The sequence below is a fragment of the Arachis ipaensis genome, chromosome B6 (assembly GCF_059453495.1).
Source record: "Arachis ipaensis isolate K30076 ecotype BB chromosome B6, ASM5945349v1, whole genome shotgun sequence".
NCBI lineage: Eukaryota > Viridiplantae > Streptophyta > Magnoliopsida > Fabales > Fabaceae > Arachis > Arachis ipaensis.
The window spans coordinates 60,195,017-60,211,551 of NC_142441.1; the positions used below are offsets into that span (position 1 = coordinate 60,195,017).

Genomic DNA, 16,535 nt, shown 5'->3' on the forward strand with positions numbered 1-16,535 from the left:
GAATTGGATAACTCCTGAGTTACTGATTTCTTAACCAAAACCAAAAAGGGAAAAATAAATCTACTGGAATAATAATGTCTTCAGATTGAAAGCAATGGTAACATAAATAAAAGAAAGCAATATTAAACTGCAATACCTCAAATAACATTAATTCAAATAAAAATCTGTAACATAGAAGAATTCATAAATTAACATGAAAAAGGAAATAAAAGGAATATTGAACCTGATCAAAAGAGATAATCCTAAAAGCGAATAAAAAACCTAAATCTAAATCCTAATCCTAAAGAGAGAGGAGAGAACCTCCCTCCAAACTAAATCTAAATCATGGAAAGTAATTAAATTGGCCAGCTCTCTCTGAATGGATGCATTCCCCCACTTTATAGCCTCTAATCTGTGTTTTCCGGGCTGAAAACTGAGTCAAAAACAGCCCAGAAATTACCCCATGCGTATTCTGGTACGTTTAGGTCGCGAACAAGTGACGCGGAGGCGTCATCCACACGGCCGCGCGGAGTGAAGTTCGCAGATGCGACGCGTTCGCGTGGATCACGCGTTCACATCACCTAGTATCAGGGAAACTATGGCATGTTATATATCAAATCAAAGCCCCTGACGTTAGCTTTCCAACGCAACTGGAACAGCGTCGTTTGGACCTCTGTAGCTAATATTATAGCCGTTTGAGTGCGAAGAGGTCAGGCTGGACAGCTTAGCAGTTTCTCCAACTTCTTGTATTCCTTCCACTTTTGCATGCTTCCTTTCCATCCTCTGAGCCATTCCTGCCCTGTAATCTCTGAAAACACTTAACAGACATATCAAGGCATCTAATGGTAATAAGAGAGGATTAATAATAAGCAAATATAAGATCAAAGAAGCATGTTTTCAATCATAGCACAAAACCAGGAAGGAAAATGTAAAACATGCAAATAGTATGAATAAATGGGTAAAGAGTTGATAAAAACTACTCAATTGAGTATAAGATAAACCATAAAATAGTGGTTTATCAACCTCTCCACACTTAAACAATAGTATGTCCTCATGCTAAGCTCAAGAGAAGCTATAAAGATGAAGAGGAATGGTAGGACGTATGAAATGCAACCTATCTTTATGAATGCAACTACATGCAAAAAAAATGTTTCTACCTACTTGGTTAAAAGTAAATAAATCTCCAAGAATAAATATGAACTGGATTTCACTAATTCAAATCATAAAACTGAAGTACAAATAGACTTGTAGAAGAAAATAGCTCGTGAAAGCCGGGAACAAAGAATCGAGCATCGAACCCTCACTAGTAGTGTATATCACTCTAATCACTCAAGTGTTTTAGGTTCGATTCTCTCAATTCTCTACTAACCTTGTTTTCTAAGGCTTGCTCTTCATCTAACAATCAACATAAATTTAATGCACAGATACACATATCAAGAGGTCTTTTAAGGGTTGTAATGGTGTTAGGGTCAAGGTAGGATTGTATTTGGCCAAGTGGACTAAAATCTGAATCCTTAATTAACTTTAAACTTTCCACCTAACTTCAGACAATCCATGTAATCATGATACCACATCTAACTACCCATTAACCATGTTTTCCACATATTCATGCATTCTAATTTCAAGTACAGTACATATGCATTACTTTCACCACTTACTTTGGGGCATTTTGTCCCCTTATTATTTGCTATTTTTCTTTTCTTTTCTTTTCTTTTATATATATATATATATATATATATATATATATATTATTTTGTTTTTCTCAATGCATATGATTAATTTATTGAATGCATAAACATGTCCTAAATATTTCTTCCACATTTTCAGAAATTTCTAACATACTCAATTCTCAAACCAAATGTTTCCAAACAGAATTTCCCACACTTAAATCATAAGCACTTTCACTAGTCTAAGCTAACCAAGGATTCAAATTAAGGACATTATTGTTTTTCGCCTAGAGTTAATGATGTGCTAAAGTAAAGAACAAAGGGGTATAATAGGCTCAACATTGGTTTGCAAAGGATAATGAAAGGGTTAAGGCCATATGGGTATGTAAGCTGAGTGAAACAAGGGCCTCAATCATATAAGTGCATGTATACATTAAATAATGGAAATATAGAATCAAGCAAGACAAAGATCACAATTTTAGAGAGAAAAACACACATCAAAAATAAATTATTGGTTGACAAAATGCAACCAATCAATTAGGCTCAAAAAATCTCACAGGTTTTGTGTGTTCGAGCTCTAAATCATGTTCTAATATAACATTTCTTCAAACAAGTGTAACAAAAAAATTTTATTCAAATTAGTGAAATACTTTAAAAGGTTTCTTGAAAGAGAAAATATTACTTTAATCAAGTAGTAACTAAATGCACAAAATCAAATAAACATGCAATCAAATATGCAAATGCAATAATGAACAATAGAGAAAATAAAACAATGGTGTTGAAAAGAAGGTAACTAACCCATGGAGATCGGTATTGACCTCCCCACACTTAAAGATTGTACTATCCTCGGTGCATGCTGAGATGTGCAGGTGGACAGGTTGTTCCAACTGATGCTTTCCTTCAAGGATTGTGCAGATGGACTTGTTTGTCTCCCCTTTTAGAAGTTTTCCCTTTCCCTTCTTTGGTGGCCATCCTGAAGAAGAGAAAAAGAAGAAAAGTAACCCAAAATTAAAGATAGAAAATAAATAAAATATGGGTGTTAATGCTAGATAATAAGGGTCTCAATTACATGGAAGCTTCAACATGTACATGAGAAAAATAATAGAAGCACATGGCATACCAATGGTGCAAAATTTGCAACAATGGGGAAGAGAGTGAGGAAGGAGAGATAATATAAATTCATGTCAATGCAAAAGTAATACAGATATAAAAAAATTGGCATTGATTTAAATAATATTACTCAATCAGAATTAAACAAGTCACTAAGCACCAAGAAAATACCAGAAAAATGATGTAACAGTGGAATAGGAAGATTTGAACACCAATGGTAAAATAATAAAAATATGCAATGAATGAAAGTATGCAAATAAATTAAATAAAATAGAATGGAAGAGAAAAAAAATAAAAAGGAAGAAGAAAGAAATAAGAAAAGAGAAAAAATAAGGATTTGGAAAAGAAAGATATAAGATATTTTGAATGAGTTTTGCGGCGCGAGCTACACGGCCGCGTGGGGCACGCGGTCGCGCGAATTGCACTTAAACTGATTGACGTGGTCGCGTCGGTCACGCGGTCGCGTGACCCATTTTATGCGACTGGCGCGAGGGCAGCTTCACACTCGCAAAACTCTCTGTTCAAAATCATTAATTGCCAAATTTTAAGTGATGCGATCGCGTGGGGCATGCGATCGCGTGAGTGGGCTTTAGAAGGATATGACGCGGTCGCGTGGGTCACGCGACCGCATGGGAAGAATTATGCGTTTAGCACCAATCCAGCACCACTCTCACACAACTTTCGGATGTGCACCACTTTGACGTCGAAATCCTGTTCACGCGGCCGCGTGGGGCACGCGGTCGCGTGGGAGGCCATTATTCCCATATGACACGGTTGCGTCAGCGACGCGGTCGCGTGGGACGATTTATGCCATTGGCACGCCTCCAGCGCTACTCCTGCGTAACTTTCTGTTCATTATTCTCTCCCAATACCTGCGATTTTTTTTTATGTAGAATGCAGAATGTAGTATGCAGAATGCAATGCTTACTGTGAATTCTATGCATGATTCCGGGTTCAATAAAATAAAAATAAAATTCAAAAACAAACAAAACTAAATAAAATTAAAATTGCAAAAGGAACGATCATACCATGGTGGGTTGTCTCCCACCTAGCACTTTTAGTTAAAGTCCTTAAGTTGGACATTAGATGAGCTTCCTGTTATGGTGGCTTGTGTTTAAATTCATCCAGAAATCTCCACCAATGTTTCGAATGCCAACAGCCTCCGGGGTCCTAAACTAGGCATGTGAAGCTTCTGAGTAGCTTCAAACAGATTTTCAGGCTCCCGGGGTGATGAATATCAGAATATTTTCCAGGATCCCAAACTTTGGTTCTAAATCCGCCTCCGTCTTGATCTATATTTTTCCATTCGGGCGGTTTAGAAAGTAGATTCTCACCATGGTGACCAAACATTTTCTGAGATCTATTCAACTGAATATGATACCAAACCGTGTACTTCAAGTTGAAGCGTGGAACCTTTTTGAACCTTGTGCACCAGCTCTAAGCACGGCCATTTCCCTCTTACTCTTAAAGCCGCAGAGAGCTCTAAGCTGGCCATCTATTTCAAGCAAACCGTATTCAAGTGAAAAAGTAAAGTTAAAGGTTAAGGATTGTACCCACTTGAAGCTTGTATTGGGTGGTAACGGCCTTGGGGTAGGTGTTTCCAGTGGTTCTGTAAGTTCGTCTCCTTTGTGTTCTTCTGTGAATTTTTCCACTTCTTTGTAAGATTCTTCAAATGTATCCATGTCCTGATCAAAGTCTTCTATATCTTCCTCATCACTTGAGTCATAGATTGGAGGTTGAGAGAAATCTACCTCTGCATTCGTATTCACTTGGGGAAGATTCTTCGATCTCAGAGAATTCACTTGCGGATGCAAGTTCATTACTAAGAGAACTTGACTTGTGACTATCATCATCAAGGGAATTTGTGTCCTGGGTTCCGTCTAGTTCTTCATAAACGACTTGCCTTGGGGATTGTGCACTATTCTTCTTAGCGTCAACTGTAACGTCCTTGACGGAGTTCTCCTCAGCTCTGGATTCCCATGGAGGTTCAGCATCTCCTAGATCTTCAACCAACTCTTCTTCTTATACAATGACAGCTTCTTCTACTTGTTCTAGAACGAATTCATTCTCTGTCTTGTCTACTGGAGTTTCTAGTATTTCCTTCATGCTACGCTCTTCATTAGATTGTCCACATGGGGCTGTGGTTGGTCCTTGAATGTTCGAACATCTAGAAGCTAATTGAATTACTGCTTGCTCCAGTTGTCGAATGGATGTTTGAAGTTTATTTACTGTTGCCTTGAGGCGAACCTCTGATTCTCGGGGTGATAGATTTGGACATGAAACATAGGGAAGTGGTGGTGCCTGGGGGTGATTGGATTGGAACTGGGGTAGGAAAGGATCATACGGTGGCGAATGGTGAAGAGAAGCTTATGAGTGTGGTGGTTCGAGGTTATGTTGAGAGGTTGGTCTATAGGCACGGGGTGGGGCTTGTTGGTAGTCACAAGGTTGTCCATCATATCTTTCAGCTGGGTATGCATTGTAGAATGGTCGTTGTCCGTGATATCTTGGAGGGTGTTGTTGCCTAAAGGGTTGATTAGATCCTCTTGGCTCCATCCATCCTTGATTGGTCTGACCTTGATGCATATTCCTGCTGTAACTTCTATTTCCTTCAACAAAGTTAGAACCAAACTCAAAGTGAGAGGGGTGAGAGTTCATAGTAGCAAATAAAATTAAAAAGAAAAAACAGAAATAAATAAACAAGTAAAAGAAAAATATTTACAATAACCAATAATAAGGCACATGTTAGCAGTTCCCCGGCAACGGCGCCATTTTGATGAGAGGAACTTTTGCATGGTCTAGAAATTTGCGGATAAATCCTCGTTGCAAGTATAGTTTCTAAACCATCAAAAGTGCTTTCATACAAACGTTTTGGTTGTCACAAGTAACAAACCCCTAAATAAATTGTTAACCGAAGTATTCAAATCTCGGGTCGTCTTCTCAAGGAACTGCAGGGAAGTATGTTCTTATTATTGGCTATAAAGGTTGTAAATCGGGGTTGAGAGTGAGGAATAAGTATGACAAATAGTTTAAATGGAAATTAAAATAAATAAATACTCTAAAGCAAACTTTTGGTAAGGTATGAGAAATTGGAAGTCCAGACTTAGTTATCCTTATCAATAATAATGAAAATTGAATCGTAATTCCACTTAGTTAACCTTTACTAAAGCAAAGGAAGGTCAAGGGACTAATTAGTTTGACCTTCGAATCCTATTTATTTCCTAAGAAAAGGTTGGGATTATTGAAGTTCAGTTCAATTAGCAAGGATAACAATTATCAATTATGCTGTTGAATTGGATAACTCCTGAGTTACTGATTTCTTAACCAAAACCAAAAAGGGAAAAATAAATCAACTGGAATAAAAATGTCTTCAGATTGAAAGCAATGGTAACATAAATAAAAGAAAGCAATATTAAACTGCAATACCTCAAATAACATTAATTCAAATAAAAATCTGTAACATAGAAGAATTCATAACTTAACTTGAAAAAGGAAATAAAAGGAATATTGAACCTGATCAAAAGAGATAATCCTGAAAGCGAATAAAAATCCTAAATCTAAATCCTAATCCTAAAGAGAGAGGAGAGAACCTCCCTCCAAACTAAATCTAAATCATGGAAAGTAACTAAATTGGCCAGCTCTCTCTGAATGGATAGATTCCCCCACTTTATAGCCTCTAATCTGTGTTTTTCGGGCTAGAAACTGGGTCAAAAACAGCCCAGAAATTGCCCCCTGCATATTCTGGTACGTTCAGGTCGCGGACAAGTGACGCGGAGGCGTCGTCCACGCGGCCGCGCGGATTGAAGTTCGCAGATGCGACGCGTCCGCGTGGATCACGCGTTCGCGTCGCCTAGGATCTGGGCAACTATGACATATTATATATCAAATCGAAGCTCCAGACGTTAGCTTTCCAAAGCAACTGGAACCACGTCGTTTGGACCTCTGTAGCTAAAGTTATAGCCATTTGAGTGCAAAGAGGTCAGGCTGGACAACTTAGCAGTTTCTCCAACTTCTTGTATTCCTTCCACTTTTGCATGCTTCCTTTCCATCCTCTGAGCCATTCCTGCCCTGTAATCTCTGAAAACACTTAACACACATATCAAGGCATCTAATGGTAATAAGAGAGGATTAATAATAAGCAAATATAAGATCAAAGAAGCATGTTTTCAATCATAGCACAAAACCAGGAAGGAAAATGTAAAACATGCAAATATTATGAATAAATGGGTAAAGAGTTGATAAAAACTACTCAATTGAGTACAAGATAAACCATAAACTAGTGGTTTATCAGATAGCCTGGGTGCCAGCTTAGGGACTTCTTGAACAGGTCAGGGACTAGGATGTTTTATGTCTATATATGTATACAGTTATTATCTAGCTATATCTAAGGGTGTACTAACTAAAAGTCTATACTCTAATAAAGGCTGAATCACCGAATGTTGTCAACTACTTATGATGTATGTACGTGTGGCTGTTTATAATAATTTCATCTGTTATTACTTGTGAATTGATTATGAATGATTCCATCTATTAATCTAAATGTTTTAAAAAAAAAAGTACCTCGCAAAATAACTACGTTTTTAACAGTAAATCAGGCTCATATAATAAATAATAGATAATAATTAGGAAGACAAATTGGTAACGCTCAGTTTCCGGTATGATCTAGACATACTAAAAATTGGGTCGTTAGAATTTGGTATTAGAGCCGTTCATTCCCAGTAGAGCCTGGAGAATGGACTAACTATACTTCATTGCATACTCTGCTTGTGTGTCTTATGCTGTTAGGGTATCCTTAAAATACATTTGGCATGAATGTCTATGAGCGCTCATTTTGGGAATGTTCATGCTTAACTTGAGATTTTAAGATTGATCACCTTAATGTTGATTGTTTGGTGCAGATAAGACCTCAATGACTGTGAATAGGCATGGTTTAATCGAGCTCCAAACGATAAATTGACGTGAGCCACAACTATCTTCAAAGCTGTTATGATCTTCATAGCTATGGCTATGTGACAGTTGAATGCTGCCAGGAACAGACCGATCTCTTCGTCAGGATGGCTTGAAGGAAATAGACTGCTTAAAGATGGATTTTTTGCACGTGGCTGAAATTTTGAGGGCAAAATTTTCTGAAGGCACGGATTTTTCCAGAAGATCAGTAAAGGGAACACCTCTACTATATCATCAAGCATCTCAATACTCATTGTCATTATGTCATCCTTAAGCTAGAACCTCTTCTGAGGCAAGCTCGATAACGCAATCATGAAGAACCTAGTTTTTGAACAGTATCGGTTAGGAGTTTTGATTCTAGTTTTCGTAAATAGTCACTGTTTGATGAACCGGCTCGATTCATGAGATAAGAAAGATAATAGTATAATATTATCATTACATTAATATTAGAAGATGCTTGAATGATATTATAAGGTTACCTGGTGATGAGCGGATAATTTATACGCTTTTTGGCATTATTTTTAGTATGATTTTAGTAGGATCTAGTTACTTTTAGGGATGTTTTTATTAGTTTTTATGTTAAATTCACATTTTTGGACTTTACTACGAGTTTGTGTATTTTTCTGTGATTTTAGGTATTTTCTGGCTGAAATTGAGGGACTTGAGCAAAAATCAGATTCAGAGGTTGAAGAAGGACTGCTGCTGCTGTTGGATTCTGACCTCCCTGCACTCAAATTGGCTTTTCTGGAGCTACAGAACTCCAAATGGCACACTCTCAATGGCGTTGGAAAGTCGATATCCAGGGCTTTCCAGCAATATATAATAGTCCATACTTTGTCCGAGTTTAGACGATGCAAAAGGGCGTTGAACGCCAGTTCTACACTACAGTCTGGAGTTAAACGCCAGAAACACGTCACGAACCAGAGTTGAACGCCAAAAACACGTTACAACTTGGCGTTCAACTCCAAAAGAAGCCTCTGCACGTGTAAACTTCAAGCTCAGCCCAAGCACACACCAAGTGGGTCCCGGAAGTGGATTTATGCATCAATTACTTACTTCTGTAAACCCTAGTAACTAGTTTAGTATAAATAGGACTTTTTACTATTGTATTAGACATCTTGGGATATTTAGTTCTTAGATCATGGGGGCTGGCCATTTGGCCATGCCTGAATTTTATCACTTATGTATTTTCAATGGTGGAGTTTCTACACACCATAGATTAAGGTGTGGAGCTCTGCTGTTCCTCATGAATTAATACAAAGTACTACTGTTTTTCTATTCAATTCAACTTATTCCGCTTCTAAGATATCCATTCGCACCTCAACATGAATGTGGTGATCGTGACAGTCATTATCATTCCCTATGAACACGTGCCTGACAACCACTTCCGTTCTGCCTTAGATTGAATGAGTATCTCTTGGATTCCTTATTCAGAATCTTCGTGGTATAAGTTAGAACCCATGGATGGCCATTCCTGAGATTCGGAAAGTCTAAACCTTGTCTATGGTATTCCGAGTAGGATCTGTGAAGGGATGGCTGTGACGAGCTTCAAACTCGCGAGTGCTGGGCGTAGTGACAGACGCAAAAGGATCAATGGATCCTATTCCAATATGATCGAGAACCGACAGATGATTAGCCATGCAGTGATAGCGCATTGGACCATTTTCACTGAGAGGACAGGATGTAGCCATTGACAACGGTGATGCCTAACATACAGCTTGCCATGGAAAGGAGTAGGAATGATTGGATGAAGACAGCAGGAAAGCAGAGGTTCAGAGGAATGAAAGCATCTCTATATGCTTATCTGAAATTCTCACCAATGATTTACATAAGTATTTCTATCTTTATTTTCTGTTTATTTATTATTATTATTCAAAAACTCCATAACCATTTGATATCCGCCTGACTGAGATTTACAAGATGACCATAGCTTGCTTCATATCGATAATCTCCATGGGATCGACCCTTACTCACGTAAGGTTTATTACTTGGACGACCCAGTGCACTTGCTGGTTAGTTGTATCGAAGTTGTGACAAATTATGAATTAAGATTAGAGCACCAAGTTTTTGGAGCCATTACCAGGGATCACAATTTCGTGCACCAAGTTTTTGGCACCGTTGCTTGGGATTGTTTGAGTTTGGACAACTGACGGTCCATCTTGTTGCTCAGATTAGGTAATTTTCTTTTTGTTTTATTTTCAAAAATTTTTCAAAAATCTTTCAAAAATTTCTCATCTGTTTTCGAAAATTATTCTAAATTTTTAAGAATGAATTCTAGTGTTTCATGAAGCATGTTGAAGCCTGGCTAGCTGTAAAGCCATGTCTAATTCTTTTGGACTGTGGCTTCCAACCATCAGCATAGAGGCAAGTTAATTGGAATATCAGCTGTTGCATGCCTGATTTATATCCTAAAGCTGGCTGGCTATTAAGCCATGCCCAACCGTTGGATTGGAGCTTTAGGCCAACATTGAAAGATTCCTGGGATTCTTATTAAAAATTTTGAATTTCTTATTTTCTTTTTCCTATATGTTTTTCAAAAAAAAAATTTAAAAGAAAATACAAAAAAAAATCATAAAATCATAAAAACAAAAAATATTTTATACTGTTTGTTTGAGTCTTGTGTCAAATTTTAAGTTTGGTGTCAATTGCATACTCATCTTGCATTTTTTTTTGAAAATTGCATTCATGCATTGCATTCATCATGATCTTCAAGTTGTTCTTGATAAACTTTCTTGATTGATCTTCATATTATATTGTTTTGTGTTGCATGGTGTTTTTCATATGCATTCTTGAATTCTTAATGTCTAAGCATTAAAGATTTCTATGTTTGGTGTCTTGCATATTTTCTTTGCATCAAAAATTTTTTTAAAATATGTTCTTGATGTTCATCTTGACATTCAAAGTGTTCTTGGTGTTCATCTTGACATTCATAGTGTTCTTGCATGCATTCATTGTTTTTATCTAAAAATCCTCATGCATTGAGTCTTTTTGATGTTTTTCTCTTTCATCATTAAAAATTCAAAAATAAAAAAAATATCTTTTCCTTTTTCACTCATAAATTTTCGAAATTTGAGTTGACTTTTTCAAAACTTTTTAAAAAAAATTTTACTTGTTTCTTATGAGTCAAATCAAATTTTCAATTAAAAAATCTTATCTTTTTCAAAATCTTTTTCAAAAATCATATCTTTTTCATTTTTTCTTATTTATTTTCGAAAATTTTAAAAAAATATTTTTCAAAAATCTTTTTCTTAATTTTATCTCATAATTTTCGAAAATATTATCAACAATTAATGTTTTGATTAAAAAATTTCAAGTTTGTTACTTGCTTGTTAAGAAAGATTCAAACTTTAAGTTCTAGAATCATATCTTGTGATTTCTTGTGAATCAAGTCATTAATTGTGATTTTAAAAATCAAATCTTTTTCAAAACTAATTTCAATCATATCTTTTCAAAAATATCTTTTTATCTTATCTTTTTCAAAATCATATCTTTTTAATCATACCTTTTCATATCATATCTTTTTCAAATATCTTTTCTAACTTCTTATCTTCTTATCTTTTCAAAATTGAATTTCAAATCTTTTTCAACTAACTAATTGACTTTTTGTTTGTTTCTTATCTCTTTCAAAACTACCTAACTAACTATCCCTCTCTAATTTTCGAAAATACCTCCCTCTTTTTCAAAAATTCTTTTTAACTAATTAATTGTTTTAATTTTTAATTTTATCTTAATTTTCGAAAATCATTAACTCTTTTTCAAAATTTAGTTTTCGAAATTCCCTCTCTCCCATCTCCTTCTATTTATTTATTCATCTACTAACATTTCTCTTCACCCCAAAATTCGAACCCCTTCCTCTCCTCTGAGTTCGAATTCTTCTCTTCTACATTCTTATTCTTCTTTTCTTCTACTCACACAAGGGAACCTCTATACTGTGGTAAAGAGGATCCCCGGTATCTTTAGTCCTCTTTTTTTTCATATGAGCAGGAGCAAGGACAAGAACATTCTTGTTGAAGCAGACCCTGAACCTGAAAGGACTCTGAAGAGGAAACTAAGAGAAGCTAAATTACAACAATCCAGAGACAACCTTACAGAAATTTTCGAAAAGGAAGAGGAGATGACAGCCGAAAATAATAATAATGCAAGGAAGATTCTTGGTGACTTTACTGCACTAAATTCCAATTCACATGGAAGAAGCATCTCCATCCCTACCATTGGAGCAAACAATTTTGAGCTTAAGCCTCAACTAGTTTCTCTGATGCAACAAAACTGCAAGTTTCATGGACTTCCATCTGAAGATCCCCTTCAGTTCTTAACTGAATTCTTGCAGATCTGTGATACTGTTAAGACTAATAGAGTAGATCCTGAAGTCTACAGGCTCATGCTTTTCCCTTTTGCTGTAAGAGACAGAGCTAGAGTGTGGTTAGACTCTCAACCTAAGGATAGCCTAAACTCTTGGGATAAGCTGGTCACGACTTTCTTAGCCAAGTTCTTTCCTCCTCAAAAGCTTAGTAAGCTTAGAGTGGATGTTCAAACCTTCAGACAGAAAGAAGGTGAATCCCTCTATGAAGCTTGGGAGAGATACAAGCAACTGACCAAAAAGTGTCCTTCTGACATGCTTTCAGAATGGACCATTCTGGATATATTCTATGATGGTCTATCTAAATTAGCTAAGATGTCATTGGATACTTCTGCAGGTGGATCCATTCACCTAAAGAAAATGCCTGCAGAAGCTCAAGAACTTATTGACATGGTTGCTAATAACCAGTTCATGTACACTTCTGAGAGGAATCCTGTGAGTAATGGGACACCTCAGAAGAAAGGAGTTCTTGAAATTGATACTCTGAATGCCATATTAGCCCGGAATAAAATATTGACTCAGCAAGTCAATATGATTTCTCAGAGTCTGAATGGAATGCAGGCTGCATCCAATAGTACTCAAGAGGCATCTTCTGAAGAAGAGGCTTACGATCCTGAGAACCCTGTAATAGCAGAGGTAAATTATATGGGTGAACCTTATGGAAACACCTATAACCCCTCATGGAGAAATCATCCAAATTTCTCATGGAAGGATCAACAAAAGCTTCAACTAGGCTTTACTAATGGTGGAAGAAACAGGTTTAACAATAGTAAACCTTTTCCATCATCCACTCAGCAACAGACAGAGAATTCTGAGCAGAATCTATCTAGCTTGGCAAATTTAGTCTCTGATCTATCTAAGGCTACTTTGAGTTTCATGAATGAAACAAGGTCCTCCATTAGAAATTTAGAGGCACAAGTGGGCCAGCTGAGTAAGAAGATCACTGAAACTCCTCCTAGTACTCTCCCAAGTAATACAGAAGAGAATCCAAAGAGAGAGTGCAAGGCCATTGATATAACAATCATGGCCGAATCCAAGGAGGAAGGGGAAGACGTGAATCCCAAGGAGGAAGACCTCCTGGGACGTCCAGTGATCAATAAGGAATTCCCCTCTGAGGAACCAAAAGAATCTGAGACTCATCTAGAGACCATGGAGATTCCATTGAACCTCCTTATGCCATTCATGAGCTTTGATGTGTATTCCTCATCTGAAGAGAATGAGGATGTTACTGAAGAGCAAGTTGCAAAGTTCCTTGGTGCAATCATGAAGCTGAATGCCAATTTATTTGGTAAAGAGACTTGGGGAGATGAACCTCCCCTGTTCACCAATGAACTAAATGCATTGGATCAACTGAGATTGCCTCAGAAGGAACAGGATCCTGGAAAGTTCCTAATACCCTGTACCATAGGCACCATGGCCTTTGAGAAGGCTCTATGTGACCTTGGGTCAGGAATAAACCTCATGCCACTCTCTATAATGGAGAAACTTGGAATTTTTGAGGTGCAAGCTGCCAGAATCTCATTAGAGATGGCAGACAACTCAAGAAAAGAGGCTTATGGACAAGCAGAGGACGTGTTAGTAAATGTTTAAGGCCTTTACATCCCTGCTGATTTCATAATCTTAGATACTGGGAAGGATGAGGATGAATCCATCATCCTTGGAAGACCCTTCCTAGCCACAGCAAGAGCTGTGATTGATGTTGACAGAGGTGAACTAGTCCTTCAATTGAATGAGGACTCCCTTGTGTTTAAAACTCAAGGTCACCCTTCTTTAAACATGGAAAAGAGGCACAGTAAGCTTCTCTCAAAACAGAGTCAACCAGAGCCCCCACAGTCAAACTTTAAGTTTGGTGTTGGGAGGCCACAACCAAACTCTAAATTTGGTGTTGAACTCCCATATCCAAACTCTAAGTTTGGTGTTGAGAAGTCTCAACAATGCTCTGAACATCTGTGAGGCTCCATGAGAGCCCACTGTCAAGCTATTGACATTAAAGAAGCGCTTGTTGGGAGGCAACCCAATCTTTATTTATCTAATTTTATTTTTATTTTTGTTGTTCTTTCATGTTTTATTAGGTTCATGATCATGTGGAGTCACAAAATAAATAGAAAAATCAAAAATATAATCAAAAATAGCAGAAGAAAAATCACACCCTGGAGGAAGGGCTTACTGGCGTTTAAATGCCAGTAAGGAGCATTGGTGCACGAAATTGTGACGTCCAGGCGCAAACTATTCCTGGCACGTGAGCAACTTGGTACACGTAATCGTGATTACACATTCATAATTTGTCACAACTTCGATACAACTAACCAGCAAGTGCACTGGGTCGTCCAAGTAATACCTTACGTGAGTAAGGGTCGAATCCCACGGAGATTGTTGGTATGAAGCAAGCTATGGTCACCTTGCAAATCTCAGTCAGGCGGATATAAAATAATCATGGAGTTTTCGAATAATAAATAATAGAATAGGGATAGAGATACTTATGTAAATCATTGGTAGGAATTTCAGATAAGCGAATGGAGATGCTTTTCGTTCCTCTGAACCTCTGCTTTCCTGCTATCTTCATCCAATCAGTCTCATTCCTTTCCATGGCTGGCTTTATGTGATACATCACCACTGTCAATGGCTACTTTCGGTCATCTCACGGGAAAATGATCCAATGCCCTGTCACGGCACGGCTAATCGTCTGGAGGCATCACCCTTGTCAATGGCTTCATCTTATCCTCTCAGTGAATAATATGCTCACGCACCCTCTCACGGCACGGCTATTCATCTGTCGGTTCTCGATCATGCTGGAATAGGATTTACTATCCTTTTGCGTCTGTCACTAACGCCCTGCAATCGCGAGTTCGGGGCTCGTCACAGTCATTCAATCATTGAATCCTACTCGGAATACCACAGACAAGGTTTACACCTTCCGGATTCTCTTGAATGCCGCCATCATTCTAGCTTACGCCACGAAGATTCTGGTTAAGAGATCTAAGAGATACTCATTCTAGCTTATTTCATGTAGAACAGAAGTGTTTGTCAGACACGCGTTCATAAGGGAGAAGGATGATGAGCGTCACACATAATCATCACCTTCATCACGTTCTTGGGTGCGAATGGATATCTTAGAAGTGAAATAAGATGAATTGAATAGAAAACAGTAGTACTTTGCATTAATCTTTGAGGAACAGCAGAGCTCCACACCTTAATCTATGGAGTGTAGAAACTCTACCGTTGAAAATACATAAGTGAAGGTCCAGGCATGGCCGAGATGGCCAGCCCCCTAAAACGTGATCAATAGTCTCCTAAGATGAACAATGGATTAAAACTGAGACCAAAGATGTTAAAAAGTCTAGTAAAAGGTCCTATTTATAATAAACTAGTCACTAGGGTTTACATGAGTAAGTAATTGATGCATAAATCAACTTCCTGGGCCCACTTGGTGTGTGTTTGGGCTGAGCCTGAGTGTTGCACGTGTAGAGGTCCTTCTTGGAGTTGAACGCCAGTATTTGTGCCAGTTTGGGCGTTCAGCTCTGGTTTTGGCTCCTTTTCTGGCGCTGGACGCCAGATTTGGGTAGAAAGCTGGCGTTGAATGCCAGTTTATGTCGTCTATTCTTGGCCAAAGTATGGACTATTATACATTGCTGGAAAGCCCTAGATGTCTACTTTCCAACGCAATTGGAAGCGCGCCATTTCGAGTTCTGTAGCTCCAGAAAATTCACTTTGAGTGCAGGGAGGTCAGAATCCAACAGCATCAGCAGTCCTTCTTCAACCTCTGAATCTGATTTCTGCTCAAGTCCCTCAATTTCAGCCAGAAAATACCTGAAATCACAGAAAAACACACAAACTCATAGTAAAGTCCAGAAATGTGAATTTAACTTAAAAACTAATGAAAACATCCCAAAAAGTGACTAGATCCTACTAAAAACATACTAAAAACAATGCCAAAAAGCGTATAAATTATCCGCTCATCACAACACCAAACTTAAATTGTTGCTTGTCCCCAAGCAACTGAAATTCAAATAGGATAAAAAGAAGAGAATATACTATAAATTCCAAACTATCAATGAAACATAGCTCCAATCATATGAGCGGGACTTATAGCTTTTTGCCTCTTGAATAGTTTTGGCATCTCACTTTATCCATTGAGGTTCAGAATGATTGGCATCTATAGGAACTTCAGATTTCGAATAGTGTTATTGACTCTCCTAGTTCAGTATGATGATTCTTGAACACAGCTTCTTTATGAGTCTTGGCCGTGGCCCTAAGCACTTTGTTTTCCAGTATTACCACCGGATACATAAATGCCACAGACACATAATTGGGTGAACCTTTTCAGATTGTGACTCAGCTTTGCTAAAGTCCCCAATTAGAGGTGTCCAGGGTTCTTAAGCACACTCGTCTTTTGCTTTGGACCTTGACTTTAACCGCTTAGTCTCAAGTTTTCACTTGACACCTACACGCCACAAGCACATGGATAGGGACAGCTTGGT

At 37.7% G+C, this 16,535-nt stretch overlaps 1 non-coding gene across 1 annotated transcript; it reads right to left on the reverse strand.

Annotated features, from left to right (window-relative positions):
- Positions 1–12,210: 12,210 nt before the first annotated feature.
- On the reverse strand, positions 12,211–12,318 carry LOC148555759 (small nucleolar RNA R71). Its single transcript, XR_015887219.1, has one exon. It is a non-coding gene; the product is annotated as a small nucleolar RNA R71 (small nucleolar RNA).
- Positions 12,319–16,535: the final 4,217 nt, after the last annotated feature.